The sequence below is a fragment of the Wasmannia auropunctata genome, unplaced genomic scaffold (assembly GCF_000956235.1).
Source record: "Wasmannia auropunctata unplaced genomic scaffold, wasmannia.A_1.0 LD336101.1, whole genome shotgun sequence".
Classification (NCBI taxonomy): Eukaryota; Metazoa; Arthropoda; class Insecta; order Hymenoptera; family Formicidae; genus Wasmannia; species Wasmannia auropunctata.
In genome coordinates, this window is record NW_012026789.1 from 3,717,662 (window position 1) to 3,736,117 (window position 18,456).

The following is an 18,456-nucleotide window of genomic DNA, read 5'->3' on the forward strand; positions in this document are numbered from 1 at the left end:
AATATTTCTCATATTTTAATTTAAAAAATTATTGATATACTGATTGCTATTTTATGACTCAAATGTGCCAATGATATTCCTCGACTTTCTCATTAAGTCCGATTCAAAGAATCTATTGTTAAAATTGAAATTGCGAGTTTTGGAATATCCTGTACACAACTGGGTTGGCGGAACAAGAAAATTGTTTGTCATTAATATTATCGACAGAAATATCTGTAATATCTATTATACATGCTGTTTTCTACGTTTGGCTGATCAGGAAACGAAATATCTACGTAATTGATCGCAATGCGTGTAAAGACTGTACGACCGGTATATTGTTCTGTACAGTGGCAGTATTATAATGTAAATATCACGCGTATATCCACAGGTAATGAATAAATGTATGTCTGATCGATCACACGACAAATATTGTACAAGACGTTTCAGTTACGATCACACACTCTGCATATTGTTATATATTCTTTCAATTGTTATATATTCATAATAATAATATTTTATAATCAATATTTTTAAAAATTCAGATTTAAAATTTAATGTAATTAAATTAATATATTTTATTAATATTTTTTAATTTAATTATTAACTTTATTTAAAATTTAAAATATTTAAAAGTTGTTTTACAACTTTAACAACTATGTATTATTTATACTATTATATATACTATATAGTATTTGGAAAAAGACCGAAATTATCAATGTAACGTATCTCAAGTCTTTTAGACAGTTAATCTTTTCTTGCATCGAAATAATTGTCGCATATAAGAACCCGCAACAACTATACTGTTGCAATAAATACGCGAAAGATAGGTGATACTTTATCGTTGGTGTACATTTCTCTTCGTTGGACAGGTAAGACTCGTCTACGTGAACAGAGGCCGATCGGATAAGGAATGCAGTATCCACGACAGCCGGAAAAGGTAGTACGGAACGGAAGGAGAAGAACCACTGGGGCCAGAACACATGTATACCACCGTATATGGGAACGCATTGTGAGCGCAATCGCGTGCCACGTGAACGGTACATATTGCCTTCACAACTGGACCATTTAGGGATGTCGCCTTTCATATTGCCACGGTTTAAGCACTCACCTAACGATGACTGTCCAGTTGCTCACTTTATCCAAGTGGTTTGCACTGTTCAAGAATTGCACGTTTGCTACAATGTTGCATGTGATTTTTCTCCCTCTCCTGTCTAATCAGCTATATTATACGAGTTAAAAATTTATTTAGCGCTCTTAAATATTTGACAATATTATACGCTTTATCATTATAGTACATCAATCATAATAGCAATATCAGTATAGTGAATTACATAATCAATCCTGTTGGGCATTTGCCCAATACACATTGGAAGAATTGAGTATAAATTCTGCATAAATCATAATACATATGTATGGTATAATCGCGTGAACAGTGATTATTTCTACTGAATAAAATCACGCAAAATCCCCCGACTTACGATTATTACTATACTGAATATATTAATCAGTTACCAATTAATTTCATATACCAGTGTAATTATACAATATAAAATAATATTATAAAAAAAATATTAAGATATAAACGCTATCTTCAGAAATTTCCGGCCCGAATACGGATATTCTACAACTCCGCGATTCGCGTACGCTATACAGCGAAAAGTTGAGACTATATAGACGAGAGGACACTCGCAGGCAAAGGGGGGAATCGGGGGTCAGGAGACAAGAAGGAGATGGGGTTCGGCGAGGAATTAGAGAAAGTTTTCGAGGGTTGTACTGACCCCTGTTCGCTCATTGTTAATATTTAGGGTAGCCCGGCGCCACGAACAATGCTGAATGTCCCCCAACGTGCAGCGGGGAGTGTCTAACGTTAACCTGTTTCAGTTTTAGGCTGCGTACTCGCACGCGTATTCTCGTACACACGCGAATGAAATGTCCTTGCTCGCAGAATCCCCCGGGTTATGATTAATGGATCTGGCGTATATTAGCGCCCACTTGGTGCACCCTCGTTGGGCTTCACCATTCACCATTTGCATTTGCAATTTAATGATCCTCCCTGGAGGCTGATTGACTTCTGTAATCACGGAGACCGATTTCTTGCGTAGACTAGATTACTATCGAGCTCGATTTCTAATTTTATTGTATTGTCACTAAAGCGAATTGATATAATGTACTCTTAGATAAGTAGATTATAATTATGTTAACTCAAAGATTAATGTTTTTTAATAAGAATGTATCAAATGTTAAATTTATATATTTATAATAGTCTTACAGCACTTGCTTTAAATAAATATTCTTCGGAAAATGTGTAAATATCGGATTTATATAAAAAAAAAAATTTATAAAAGAGATATAAAAGAGGTATAAAAGAGATGGATATATCGCATATTCATAGAAAGAAGTTTATATATTGTATAAGTTTTTGGACAAATAATACATCGAGTTTACTAGGAATTTGTTGCAACCGATGCAACTGATGATTTGTAGTAGTGCAGCTATAGCAACTATCGCTGGGTCAGCAGATGGACCAAACTGACCGATGCTTTCAAGGGGACAATAAAGCTCATACACATTGTATCCTACTCGAGTATCCCATTGTAGCCGTATGTGAATCCGTGTCGTGCCACGATCCGATAATTGTGATTTCACCCACGAACCATTTCGACGAATCACCAAAGGACCGTAACGAAAGCGAAGCAATATTTTCTGGTTGGCTCTGAATCATGCGCGAGGCATTTTCTGTGTGTACATTTGAACTTTTGAAGATTTTATTTCAAAGACGGTGAAAAAGAGGGAGGAAGTTAGAGAGAAAAATAATTGGAAAAGAGATCTGGTAGTCACTTTATCTGTGATTCTCACAAACTTTACTCTTTCCGCGAGATTCAAACTCAGCGGTGTGCGGATCAAACCAGCCGCGAACGCATAACCACCTGCTATCGCTGGATTGTACTTGGACGGTGTCGGAATGGTGTACTCCTCGGTGTTACCGTAAATACCGAGACCGAGACCACGGACTACACACGCCAAAAGGACGAGGCAACGAGGAGGATACACGGACGGGCTCGAACGAGGAAGTAAGAAAAGCACGGCTAATGGCCGAGCATTCGCAAAGTTAGCGTGCAACGCCGCGCTTCGAGACACGCAAACCCGGGGCCAGAGCTCGTGGTGGGTAACAACCCACCATCGTGTGTCAGTCGGCTGATTGACAAGTCGAAAGATTTGCCCGCGATTATTATGATTGTCCGTGTTTCGTATCGTTCGCTTACTAAAATTGCCGGTGGGTCGCCAGGAGGTCAGCGTTAATTATAGTGGTACCGGTTAGGCAGGCGGACGGATATCTATCCGTTTATCGGATCACAACGAGTCGCTCCGCCGACCATGCCGGGGCGCTCGAGAGATCGTTCGCTTCGTTCGACATCGCTATCGGGGCTAACGGATGAACAAAAGAGTAACACGCGAGGGAAACAAAGACTGGTATGTATGTGTCTACGGTGCTTTTCCTCCCAATGTATTTCGCTATGCACTCAAAGGCGGATTTATACGCATTCTTTCATCTGTCGATTGATGGTACCATTTTATTGAAGTTTATTAGGTCTTCCTTTCTCTATAACCGTACCGTAATAATTACTCTACTTTTTATTTCATTTTTCTTTCTTCTGTTCACTTAATATACATACGATGCAAAATTATAATATTCTATTTTTAAACACTTATTATTCATAGTAATGATCAAGATTTTTATTTATGTATTCAACGACACCTTCAATTTGTGAAAGATTCGAAGTTTCTTCGCAATGTTAGATAGCATCAAAACTCATACCACTTTCCAAAATCTATTTCAAACACGCGAGAAATAACGAAGATCGGATCTACTCTTCCCGGAAGATACGCGCGACCGACCATGAAGTTAGAGCAGAACGACGTATCCTTTCTCTGTTAGCTCAATTAGATAATATCAAGCAAAATCTGCCGTTTCCCGAAATCCAACTCTCACGCTGACTTCCGCTTGTTATCGTTAAGCTTAGCATTTTTCTCGGTCATGCTTGCACGCGGCTACGCAATAATTACAAAACAAATTACAATGCAGCTATAAATTTATATTTTCATTGCGTACACTTATAGAAGGAAAAGTCGAAAATCTACTAGACTAACGTGACATATTTTGCAAATCTTGAATTATGACGCTAATAAGATTTTATCTCTTATTTACGCTCATTATTTGCGATCTTTGCAAATTCCAATTTTGCGAACAATTTTTTCTCAGAAATTTATGCGATTTTGATTGGAATTATGTTATCAGCATATCGATAAAGATAATTTGATTTGAAGGAAAGCAAGTTAATCTTAACAAAAACATTTTAAAATTATTAGCAAAATATATATTAATATTTGGTCAAATTAATTAAATTTACAAATTTCAGGCAATTGATGATCAACAATTCATCGATCAATACTAAATACTAAATCTATAATGAGTCGAGCAAACGAGGCGAAAATTATTCGATTTATCGGTCAACATATCGTTAAATTGTAAAGTAAACTTTAATATTCCAGTGAGGATAAAATATGTATTTATGTAAGAAATTTACTTGATTTGTCGAACGATTACCTTTATTCTCGAGGCAAATAAATTGTACTTATAATCTGTGACCCTTTATGTAATTATATTCCATGATTCATGTTAATTCGGAAAATCCGGAAAACCGCGACACATCATGCGAATGACTGAATAGACAGAAACGGCGCGACGCGGCATGGACGGGCGGAAGAGTGCATCGCGGTCGGAGATGCAGTTAGGGTAGTGAATAGTAGAGAAGTAATTCTCCGGTATAATACTGCGTCAGCAGCAACAGCAGCAACAGCAGCCGTAGCAGCAGCAGCAGCAGCAGCAGCAGCAACAGCGGCGGCGGCAGCCGCCCGCCGTGGGTTTCCCGGGAGAACAGATACGTATGCTAATGCAACGCGATGCTCGTTATAATAATCTACAAGTCGAATGCGCACGGAACCTCGCTCCACACTCTCTTGCAGGTTGCCGGTGACACTGTGCCGGCGCTATCTCGGGCGCGGGATCACGGCCAATGGGGAGGGGGGTGGGTGTGAGGACCCTACGTAAGCCGGTTATCTAAATACCGTAAATAACAACATCCCCCTTTCCCCCCTCCCACCCTACCACGGTGAAGAAGAGGCCTGCGACCATCTCTCTATATGTATCATCCCTTTTCGCGCCTCCCCTGCCTCGTGACGCACCAACCCCTTTCGTATCCTCGACCGAGACCTGTAACGCTCTGCCGCGCAAAGGAATCTCATGCGAATGACGTTACAACACGTTACAACAAATGCATTATTTACACTAATTTTATGATTAATAGATCCTCCTTGATATACTTTCACAAATATCAAAAATTAAAATTTTTATAAACCGCAATTTGCAATACAGATAAAATTACTAACAATAAGAGTCTTATTTCTGTAAATTTTTAATCTTAGTTCAATCAATTCTTTATCTTTTTTCCGAAGTCAGAATCACTGCAGAAAAGGGTAAAAGATCAATTGAAGCACACGATCGAAGTAGTTACTGGTGATACCAGACATGGGGAAACACGTTTCTTACAGCATGCGCCGTAGTTGTGACAATTAATAACTATCTCCACCGATAGTTGCAACGTCTCGCCAGCATCGGAGCCGAACGGCTGTCAGAGGCACCAGCCAGCAGACAAATGAATGCATCGTGACGAGCGGCATTTCTCGCTTAGTCTGTCGTGAAAACGGTTGGTGGGTTTCTCCCCTTTGAAGACCGATCGTTAGATGTTATCGTCAAAAACGTTATCGTCATCTCGTAAATAATCTTTAATCCCCCGAACGCACCGTGAAGCGCCCCCGTCCCCGTTCTTGTCAGCCCTAAAATGACACTACCTCGTCGTTTATGGATGCGGCAGTGCGACAAGATGCTATCTCTGGATTATTTTCTGAATAGGCGGATACATCTCCGGCCGCGCGTCGCGATATCCGCTTAACACGTGCGCGGCGAGACGTTTGCATTAGTTCGCACGTTATATCCGTCGACGCGCTAACACGCGACGTTCGCTAACAAAAGCAAATATGAAACGAATGGTCACCCTTACGTAAAATACATATCGATCCACCCTCTGACGCCGTTTTCGGAATGTACGACATCGTTATCGAGGATTATCCTTTACGCGGCTCAACGATGCCGTTACTGCGAAGCGTTAAAAGCGAACGAGGAGAGTGAAGAAAAAAGGCACTTGTACCGAACACGACTGAAAAGGTACGCCCGTTATCTATCTGTATATGCGCGTTACCTGACTTTTAATAAATATGTTGCTTTTTTATAGATATTATATACATATATTAGAATTATATTAGCAAATATTTTATTTCTAACGTATAAAAACAGTATAGAAAGATATATAGTATAAAAATTTACACATAATGTAATATAGTATAGAAATATATACAATATCTATTTCTGTACTAATAAATTTAATTTTCTTATTATAGGTTTTCTAGAAGCATTAAAATCTTATTTTCCAGAACAGAAACTTAATTGATTTTTCTCGTATCTATATACGAAATGATAAATAAAATATACAACAAAAGAATATCTACCTATATAAGGTATCTGTATATAAGATATTTAAGATATATAAGATATCTATGTATAAGATATTTATAATTTCGTAAAAAAATAAGATAATATCAGACATCAAAAGAGGAGAGAAAGACAGCGATTGTTATTTCTATTTTCGACATTCCGATACGATGCAACAGAGGGAAAACGGACCCTTTAAGTGTGTTGAAAATGTTGCGCGATATTGGACGCGTTTAGTCAATTCGATAAATCTGGAAGGGCATAGATAAATGTCAATGTGATGTAAAAGAGGGCAAAGGGGGATGTCACCTACTGTCAATATCCGTACCGCGAACTTGCCATTTCTTACCCTTATGTCGTCTCGTCACTTTTTATCGGTATCTTGACGCGAAAATGTATCCACGCGTGATTACCCTGGCAGCGCTTCATATATACGATTTGCGAGGTGTCGACAGTAAAAACAAGATAATGTAGACTTCAATGAAAAGGTGATATCCGATTGGCACAGCTACCATATAGACTTACCTGTAACAAACAAAGCATCATGGTTGTGTTATTTTTACGTTTGCAACAGACATTTTAAATAGTTCTATTTAGATCATTTCTAGATTTACTTAATGCCACTGATTATTTAATGAAATAATTCATATTTTTCGCAATAAGTTCTTCGCAGTATTTTCAGATGCTCAGTCGCGTCGAATTATTAAGGAATGAAGATCAATTGTGATCTCATTATTCCAACCTCAGCTTGCGTTGCAAGTCCGACATTGATTCGGCGCGCAGTTTAAATTTGGTAATGTGATATTTTATTCCGAAAGCACAAGCTTCTCAGACTTTTAATATCATTTATATTATTGATAGTTGAAAAGTATAAATCAACTTTAATTTAGTCACACTTCAAGCAGTAATGGAAAATCTCCTTGACATGCGCATCTGCATCCGCCATCTCCAATTAAATTCCGGAGGACTGGGGAGGGATAAAAACGATGAACTTTATTTTATAGCTGTCAGCTGATGCGGGGGAGTCGGCCTTCGGATTCTTTAGAGGTAGAATATGTTTCGTATCATCATAGGGGATTTAGCGCTGTCTCCTTCCTATCCATAACGCTCCCGCCCGCCTGGCAGCCATTTTGAATACATTCTCACCCGAGGAGAGTTATCTGCGAAGCGTTTCGATTTCCCATTTAAAGTATCTTATATGTACATGTTCTCTCGGGGAAGGATGCGCAGAAGCATCGAGAATAGACGGAGGAAAAACGGATGGCTGAAAATATTAGCCGTTATTTCACTGACATCCCCGTTTCCTTTAAAAATGTCAAAACAATCGTATATTTTAGAATATTTGAAATCGTAAAAAAGAATAAAATATGCATCGCGCATCTGAATAAAAATTTGTTCAAAATTAACATTATTTGCCTCGGATATATTACTTGAGTTTTTTTATTTGAGAAGGGCGAAGAGAAAGAGATGAACGACGATCACACCGTGTCCTCCAATAAATCGTGTTATCGATCGCGAAGAAACGCGTATTAATGTCATCAAGCTTCAATGGCTGCTTTCGCATTCAGATCTCGACGACACTTGAGTAATATACCCGGACGAGGGATAACTTTTTTCGATCTTCTCGAGAGGAAGGAAGAGGGATGGAGAGAGAGAGAGAGAGAGGGGGAGAGGACGCTGATGGGTGGCTGAAAGAAAGAAACGATGGTCGGTATTGGCTCGCTAGCGGCGTATGCTTATTTTAATTGAAACAGTCGAACACCGCCACCACCTTGCCCCCTGCCACTGCCATGTCTCTTTCTCTGTTTCCCTTACCTCCCGCGCCCCTCTGTCCCATATAGACGGCGACAAACCCTCCCTCCACTCTGTGCGGCGCCCCTGCCGCGTTAAAACGACCTACCGCCGCGCTCACCCGAGGATATTGTTTCAAACGAATATGCAAATCATGAGCCAACCCAGAACGTGGTCCGCTGTAATTTCTATTGCTTCCACCTCTAGCGGGCGACACAAATAGATATCCTTAACGCTCCCCAGATCTAAAGGAGAAACGTGCGCCGAATGTGCTCCGCGCGATCCAACTTCCCTCTCCGCCGCTCGCTATCAGCTACGTACCAGAATTTCCGCGGACGCGCGCGGCGGGGAAAGAGCGAAAGCAATTCTGCTCAAAGATTACCATTAAGGGTGTAAACAATTTTCATTAAGCCGGCATCGCGTACTCACTATTCGCAACGCGCTGTTCGACTTTATCAGTAAACTTCCAGCTAAATCGACTGCACGCGCCAAAGTTAAAAATTTACACTCTACGCTGCTCGTATGTTGCTCCAAGTGAATTTCTCTTTCATATTGACGCAACAATACCGTACAATATAGGAAGAAAATGTGTTTCAGGTATTTATATATACACATATAAAATTATAAATACGATTCTGTCAGACCACGAAATATAAATCATCTAAAATTAATTTTTTTACATTAAATGCGCAAGATATAGATTTAAAAAAATAAATAAGATTAAACAGGATATAAAAAAATATAAATGTATCTTAAATTATAAGTATTAATCAGGATTGCATTAAAGGTGTGATCGATTCGGAAATTTTCCAAACTGCAGTACGAGAAGTTTCATGTCTACGACGAGTAGTCTAGTATTTACGTATCGACTCACGCGGGTGGCGAGATCGATTGCAAAAGTTGTAGAAAGCGTACCTCAACATATATGTATAGAACGTCGCTATATGTAGCGCTTGTAAATATATATCTGCGAACGGAGCAGCAAAGTAGCCATAGTTTTCAAATCTATTGTAAAACTCATTCTATCTTACATACAAATTATGATACGTCGACTGATTTTCTCTCTCTTAAAATGGGATAAAATAAAATAAAATTTGGAAGTAGCAAAAAAAAGTAACAAAAAATAGAATTTATATTTATACACAAATTTTCTGAACTAATGGCAGTTCTATTTATTATTCGTTTCCTGCAAAAAATCTGTAACGTGACGACGCAAAATATAATCAGACGCGTTTCTGAAAATCAGATTCCCTCAACTAAGAAGGAACCGAGATCGATGTCCTCCAGCCAGTCCGGGGACGCTAACCTTCCCCGGCTCCGAAGCCCGGTTAACTAAGTGAGAGAGTGACCCGTACTTTGTTCCCTCGCGCCGCGCCAGCAGGAATATATTGATAGTCAGCTCAAAACTCCATTAGGGCCGGCCAAGTATTCTCTCGTAAATACGAAAATGCTATCCCATTATTTACTGGTTAATTGGATTAATGAGACTCGTTATTCCGTGGAGGGCCGTGACTCGCGACCCACTCCGGAGTCTCTGTCGTATAGGAGAGAGGAGAGTTAAGAGGGATGGGTCACCCAGCGGCAGGGTCACGACGGCGAAGGATGAGAATAGGGAATAAAGGGTAAGACCGCCACGTGGACAAATATGTTCCGACACGTCGCCGACACACGCGTGCGCGTGTAAATCGTATGCGTCGACGATATTTTGTGTGTGGCGCAATCGTAGAATTTACAATCTTGTTACGAGATAAATCCTCGGTTTAAATTCCATTATGATCTTGTTGATATAAATTTTCTTGTATATGCAAATTTGGGATGATTGACTGAATTATTCCTTAATTTGTTTGGTAATAAAAATTTACCAAAAATATTAAAGTGTCTAAAGTCTCTTTTTATAGACTGTAGCAAACAAGACGCGTATATAAGTGTATAATCAAGATTTAGTTACCAAAAGGAAATATTAATAATATAATATAATCAAAATATTAATATATATCAAAACGCTTTCTATAATAAAAAAAAGTATGCAATATATAATTTAATAAAAATTCGAAGAAGAGAAAGCGTGAGAAATTACATGCAGTTTGAACGTGCAGTTTACGCGTATACGTGATACATTAAAACATAGATCTGTATACAACTGAATATTAAATCTTATGAGACAGATTATATCTCGCTGACATTAAAAAGCTTCCCGCCAACTCGCTCGCTTCCGTGTTTCGACTCACCGCACCGTCGCGTTAAGGGCTTCAGCGACAATTAATTATTCCTAATGCCTCCACAAAGTTCGCGGCGCCTCGCGCCGGTTTCGATTATTCGTGTGTTATTGGAACGATAAATCAAAGATTCTCTGAGAAAAGCTGCGCGTCAAACCCGAATTCCGCGGGAGGGATACACTTTTGAAATGGCAAGCCGACTTCATTAATCAGCGGCACCGCCGTGTCAAGGGCGGCCGCACTCTGGATGCCGTATTATATGGAATAAAATTAATGAGATACACAGAAATACACTCCAGTTCCGGCTCGGCGAGGCGCGCGCGATCTCGCAGTTCCAACAGAACGATCTCCCTTAGACCCAGACCTGTACATATCGCTCAATGCTCCAGGTCTGAATTAGACATATTCACATATATGTGTGTGTGTGTGTGTGTGTGTGTGTGTGTGTGTGTGTGAGAGATCACGATTTGAAACAAATTAAAGTAAATACATTTTTAAAAATCAATACAAATAATATCATACAAATACATGAAAAATCATACAAATCATATACAGACAGATAAATATAAAAAGAATTTGCTTTAATAAGCATGTATTTTTAGAAGATAGAAAGATTAATAAACATTAATTATATATTTATCTTCACAATAAATGTATAATATGATATAATACCAAAATATAATTTATTTTAATATCTTCTGTTATTTTTATTTTAAAAAATCTTGTGACATTTATCAAATGCGACTTCAAAAATGTATTCTCATAATATATGATAAATTCTCTGTGAAGAAATCAAATGTGTATCTTTGTTTTATTAAGCATTCTGTCTTCACTTTACATAATAATCTTAAGCATTATTTTATTGTTTATTAAAATTAAATAATTTCATAGTTTTCCTTTCTTATTCATATTAGCTTGCTTATCATTTTAACGTCTCATTCTGCTCATATTTATATAATTTTCTATTTACCCTCATAATAATCATTAATTATATATCAATTAATTTCTTATATTCCTATTCTGAAAAGTTAATCTGTTGTAATAAATTACTTTTACAGAGGCATGAAAATGTCAAACGCTAGCTACTACGAAAATAGAAAGATTGTGCGCGTTTCCCTGCCGAGTTGTGTATATTGTACTCGGATGCAATTTAGGATATACCTAACTAGTCATGCAACTCGCGGTCCGGTGATAGTTTGAGCGCGAGAACGTCGCCCGAAGGACGAAAGGACCCGCCGCGCGCCGCGCCGTCCAACTTCCGCCCTCCGCGCGTCCCCACCATCTCCGTCATCACGCACGCGACCGCTACCCGCAAGCAAGTAAGACAGAACGAGAAACGTGGACAGCGTGCCCGCTGCCGGGAAAGCGTAGCGAGCGCGAGGGAGAGATAGGGAGCGAGAACGAACGAGGAAGGGAGGAAAACGCGGTGAGAAACGGAGAGTGGGTTGTAGCAGCAGCCTCTGGTTCTCCAACGGGATAGCCCAAGGGGGGTGTAAAGATGGCGGCCGAGGAGGGAGAGAGAGAGAAAGGACGCGCGTCGGTTATGATAAGGCGATGCTTTAATGACAGCGCGTTTCTATGGCAACGGGCGTGTAGGGGCTGGCCGCCGCGACGCCCGGCGTCGGTCAGCTCGGGGGGTGGAGAGTGCATTGAGCGGCCAGCCGCCATACTAGTGGACACACAGCCTCGATTCTCAGGGATGAATTTCTCTGTGTGTGCGCGCGTGTATATACCCGTGCCATTCTCGCGCTCCCCGTTTTACTCTCTACTCTGCCATTCCTCCTCCCTGATGCACACACGCGCGCGATCGTCCTCTCCTTTCGTCTCGCACGCAGGGGTGGAGGAGGGTTCCTTCTATTCTATCTGCTCTTACATCTACCATTTCCACCTCTGCCTTTGTCTTTCCATAGCTGGGGCATAGCAAAACCAGTAACAACGTAACGTTATCTATCTTTCGAATTCGCCACGAAACGCTTCCAAATCTTGAGAATTTAGATGAAGAATCTTATCGTTTACTCAATTCAGTAAGATTTATGTTTTTCTTTTCAGCAAAAGCTGAATACATATAGACATTAAATATTAACTATATCATAATAATTGGCAACAATGGTATAACAAATATAAAACTTATATTCAAATATGTAATTAATAATTACCTTTACAAGATTTAATAATAATAATTGATAACCAACATGTATCTTTAAATAATTTTTTAGAAAAAAATGTACTATTTTGGGTCGATAAAACAAATTAAATTTTTGTATTCCATTTTTATTTCGTCACCACCTAATCGAAATGTGTTTCTTAGAAAAAAATCTTTTTATAAAATTTTGTAATTATTGATTAAAATGACATATATAATATGTACAGTGATATGTACAATTAGATATAATATTAATTTTTGCAATACTTTTTCCTGGTTTGTGGTATCATGATTTCAATTTACTTCAATTTTACCTCAACATTAAGGTATACATAAGGATTCCTCAAGTTATTAAGCGGGTTCAGAAGTTTCCCCGTAAAGTTCGAATTCCCACAATTAAATGAAGCGTACGACCCCCTGCGTGCGAGAATCTAGAACCTCCTCACCTGCAGAAATTGCTCGGGACACGTTAGCCTTTCAGCGAGAACATTTTAGGAGAACATCAAAGAATCTTTAATCGTTCTGCGTGCGATCCCCTTTGCGCCGTCTCTCGGTGAATATCCTCGATAAGCTGGTTGCCCTCCGTCAGGCTGTACATATACCGCTAACTAAATTATACATTTCATCAATTGCCACAATGGGCACGTTAAACGTGCGTTAACTTCCATGTAATAATTACTCTATTATAAAATATAAGTAGTTTTATTTACAAAAAAATTATTATATATTATATTTTCTTATATTTATACACGGTGTCTAGGAAATTTTCACATTCTTCTATAACTATATAGTCTCTTTCATAATTTTCTTACAAATTGAGATATAGATAAGATGGAACAAAGTCGTAAATATCCGTGTAACCGCTAGTCTTTAATTCGTCATTTCCGATCCTAAATCTGCACACTTCGTGCGGCTCAATCTGTTTCACCTTTGTGCGATTTTGAATCCGTGACATTCGCGGCACGATCGCACGTCGACCGCGAGTGCGAGAGCGCCGAAATAGCTACCCTCGAAAATTCAAAAGCAAATCTCCGTGGACGACGCGGATATACATACATAAGAGCGATAACGGAATTTCGTAGTAGAAACTCCGGGCAGACAAACCGGGCATCAAGAGTATCCGAAAACACACAAGGGATGTTTAGGGGAACGCAAACACACCATGTCTCTGCATTATGGATGCAACGGAGTGGACCGCCACCCTAGCTGCACCCCCTCCCCTCCCCTCCCCTCCCGCCCCCCCTGCCGATCTCCCCATGATTTCCCGCCCCCGCCCCCTCGCTTTGCCTTCTCTTTCCGGTCCTCTCTATCCTCTTTCCATCCCCGTGTGCACCACGCGAGATGGTTGGTTGGGCTGGCTCCGGGCTTCACCCCCGCTCGCATTTATTTATAATCAAATTCCATGTATACCGGCAGCCGGTGCGGTGGCGGTCTGAATTTCTATCCGAATGTGTACACACTCGTCCGCGAGGAGGTAAGCGCGAGCGCAGGCACGGCGGCGACACACACGCCCGCGCGCACACGTGTCTACATGCATATACGGGTGAACGGACACATAGATAAACGCGCGCGAGTTCGAGGGTGGATTCTTCCGTCTCTCTCTCTCTCTTTCGTTTTCTCTCTCGGTCTCTCTTTTTCTATCGCGAGAGGGAGCGGGAAGGCGCGGATTCGCTCGGCGGTCAATTTAAAAATCAATATTGACCGAGGAGCAGCCAATCCTTTATTTATCGACGCGGATTGTTGGCTGCACGGGAGAGACGCGCCAAGAAGATTGCTGCTCTCCCCTTCTTACCCCACCCACAGCATCCCCTAGGTTTCCGCTGCCATGTTGTTCCAAACGCGTCCTGAATAATGCGGTCATCCTCGTTACAGTCCCTCTTTAGACCGTCATGTTACAGTTCGCTTCCCTTCAGCAATGAAAGTTATCGAAAGAAATGTGAATGGCTTACCAATTTTCCCGATAATTGACAGTAATGAAATTGAAATGGCATTTGTAGATATTGTTATTTGTTAATGCGATCGCGACACAATAAAAAATAACTCAGAATTAAATAAGCTACATTTGATACTAATAGCAGTTTTTAATAAAAATTATAATATAAAGATTCTTAAGCGAGATATACGTGATCGAAAAAAATTAACTTATAATATATATACACTTTCTTTAATATATAAGTATTTTATATATTTTCCTTATCACTTATTTTATATTAATATATTTGCGTAAAGGAATATTTGCGCGAGACTACTTCAAAAGAGAGATTGCGACGCTAAGATGTTTGCAAAGAACTCGATAATCATATTGCGGTAATCGCTTTCTAGGATGAATTACTAGGTCCATTTTTTGGATTGATCGTCCATAATAGTGGGTGTTTGGGATTGTGGGCTGATCAAAGCGGGAGCCAAGGCGGAGTCGGGAAGATGTAAGACTCAGCATCGAGGGTCCGACCCTCAGTATCCCTCCGACTCACCCTTCAGCAAGGTACCCTAACAGACATGATCAAGAAAAATGATATCGCCCGCTCAAAAGCAGATGACTTTTTGCGCAATGGCGGGCGGAGCTCTTTTCTCTTTGCCAGACTACCATTTGTTATTAAGAAAAATATGGCTGCATCATTAAAAGACTAACTACTTGAAAGACATAAATTACTTGGATTCGATGTTATAATTTTATATTTTGCCTTATATTTTCCCAGAAACTAGTTTCGTATTTTCAATTCTTTGTTATTTATTATTTTATTTAAATACATATTTTGTATTTAGAATAATATCACATTGAAGATAATTTCATTTAAAATTTAATTAAAAATACGGTTATGTAAAATGCGTTACTCTTAAGATTTTAGTCATTAGTTTAGGTTATGTATGTGATTATCTAATTCAAAGATCGCGGATACTTTCACATTATAGTAATCACCATTCTTCTTAATTTAACCTTTGGTATCCCCATTAAAAGGAAAAACGATGAATCAGAGAGACACCCTATGTAGTACTTCTCGGCATTATCAAGATTTATTTTATCAAATCGTGTTTTATTTGTTTTTGTACGAATTAATTACAATATCGCGTAGAAAATATGTATTTTTTAGTTAATATTTTTTTTTAAACATTTTTCTACAAAACAAAAAAAGAATACAATATTATACTGTCCTTTACTTAATTTTCTTTAACGTGAATAATAGCAAAGTATTTCATCATTTTTTAATTACGAAAATGAACAATAGGCAAATCGATTCTATTCATTCTTATTCGCAATCTTTAAATTGTTCATAATACTTAATTTTAACTGCATATGAAAAAATTTTCCTGTTGTTTGATTGTTTGTTGGCGACACCATAATTCGTAAGAAGCTTATGTTTACATAAACATGCGTAATAAATAAAAACTTTTCAAAAATCTCTATGTATCATGTAAATTTCAAATATTTATATCAATACTTCTATCCAATTTAATATATATCTTGTTACGATTTATTTAACTGCCGTTAAATATATCTATTCTTATAGTGGCTTGCTCTCCGTTGTATCGGCCCGCATCGAAAACATTGGAACTACGGAACCACCCCCTGCCCATACATACGATATGTCCATCTTCGAGCGCGACGGACACGAGGCGGTCGTCGCGCAAACAGATCAATGCTTCGCGTTCCAATATAAACAGTATTATTGAAACAAAGCGGGCGGGACGGAGGTGTAGCTGGATGAAGCCTGGCGCGCGCGTGTGAGGAGGGGACCGAGGGATGAAGTTGGGGCAGGAAGAGGACAAGAGAGGCGGTCGGGCGCTCTCCGGCAAGGGCGAGGGAGGAGTGAGGGCAGGGGGGAGCGAGCGAGCGGGGGGTCGTGCGGGTGGAACGGGGGGAGAAGGGGGAAGCGACCCGGCGAGGAGGATGAGGGTTGATGTTTCTGCCGTTCCGCTGGGTTGCGGGGAATGAACGAGGGGAGAAGAGTTATGTTGCCGCGATATTGTGCTGCGCGGCACGAGCGAACCTCGAGGGGGTGGCTTCCTGTTCCACCACCCTCTCCTCCTCCACCTCCGGCCAGGATCCCCCGTCCCCCTCCCCCTCTCCGTCCCCCCGCCGGATTCTACGCCGCGCCATCTCGTCGTATCCTCCTGTTACCCCCCTTCCCCTCCCCCGTCTCCCGCCGACCGCGCTCTTGCTCCCCCTTGTCAGACTCACGAACCCATCGACTGTCGATTCTGTATTATATGTCAGGACCCAAACTCCTTGATGCACGTACCACTCCGCCGCCACCTTACTCCCCCCTGACGGTCCTTTTCTTATATTCGCCGGTAACTTATAGCGCTGTCGGTGTTTTCTTCAATAACGAAAGAAACGTATCCTCCACCTCGGATTCGTTCGTGACAAAAAAAACGACTTCCCGCGATCAGACACAAGAGTTGATGCTGCAGAAAATGATAGTCGACAATATCAGTAAGAATCTAATCTTAATACAATAACATTTTATCGCTACTATCTTATTATTATTACTTCTTATCTTACTTGAATTAAGTATAACCGTGATTTTGTAATGCTGAAATCTGATATTTACTTTAGACTCTTTTGTGTGTGTGTGTGTGTGTGTATGTGTGTGTGTGTGAGAGAGAGAAATAAAAAAGAACATTTAAAAGTGAAAGGTATATAGATATATCTTAGTTATCCAATCTAATAATTTATACGAAAAATATAACTTTTTACGTACTTAATTCATAAATAATTCACATTATATTACTATAATTATAATAAACATAACACATTAAAAATTGTTATAGTCGTGACTATAACAGTTAGCTATTATTATATTTAGTAAATGATTATGATTAATGAATACTCTTATGTTTTGTGATACTTATTAAACTTTACTAAAATAAAACGAAAATATTTTTTTGTGCACATAATTGCGCAATAATCATACAAATAATAACGAGAATATATGTGACAATAGTTTCACGATGAATATACAATGCAAACACCTGTTAATGTAAGATGTGACAATAATATAAATATAATTAAAGATGCGCTGCATGTCTCGTTTCAACGAAAATCGTAATAACGCTTTGCGGTAAAGTCAATAATTCGAAATAGAGGTTTCCAATCCAGATGGACATTGCGTGCGGCAACTCTTGCCTGATTATTAGCGCTACTACCGTGGCGAAGCAAGCAGTCAATCAGGATAGCCGTCTATTCGGATAGGTGGGTAGCTCGCTGGACGCAGTCAGCTTGGTGTGAAATTAGCGCAGATGTCGCGGCGATGGTTCATGCTACAACTTCTCTGTTCATTTTCCACGAGAATGGCTCGGGAAGGGGTCGTCGGCCCTTCTACCTTCTACCACCCGTCCCGGATTTTCAGTTCCTAGCATTAAGCAATCGTTGACCCAATTAATCCACCCACCTCCGCGATATCCTACAAGATAACTCTTTGAAGAAACGTAATCCCGCGGTATTATTGCTGTTAATCAGCGAAACTAATTAGCCCTTCATCATGGTTCGAGCAGTCGATAGCTAATTTCAGTTCGGCATATCCGCGGCAACTCGGAGCAAAAAAAAATCGTCATCGCGATTTATTAGATATAAATCTTTGCAAAACAACTACTGGGACTTTCATCTTCTCGCGTACATATAAAAAGACGAAACAATAGCCGTATTTAGTCGTGAGAAAGGGATTTTTCATTAGGACAACCTAAGCCCCGATGCGAAAGGATTAATAGAAGTTATAAAG

The 18,456-nt window shown here is 39.7% G+C and overlaps 1 long non-coding RNA gene across 1 annotated transcript in view; it reads right to left on the reverse strand.

The window, feature by feature from the left end:
* Positions 1-6,951: 6,951 nt before the first annotated feature.
* Positions 6,952-18,456, reverse strand: part of LOC105459613 — a 46,758-nt gene continuing 35,253 nt past the window's right edge. The window contains exon 3 of the long non-coding RNA XR_975704.1: positions 6,952-7,012. This is a non-coding gene — a long non-coding RNA (uncharacterized LOC105459613). The remainder of the gene's footprint in view (positions 7,013-18,456) is intronic.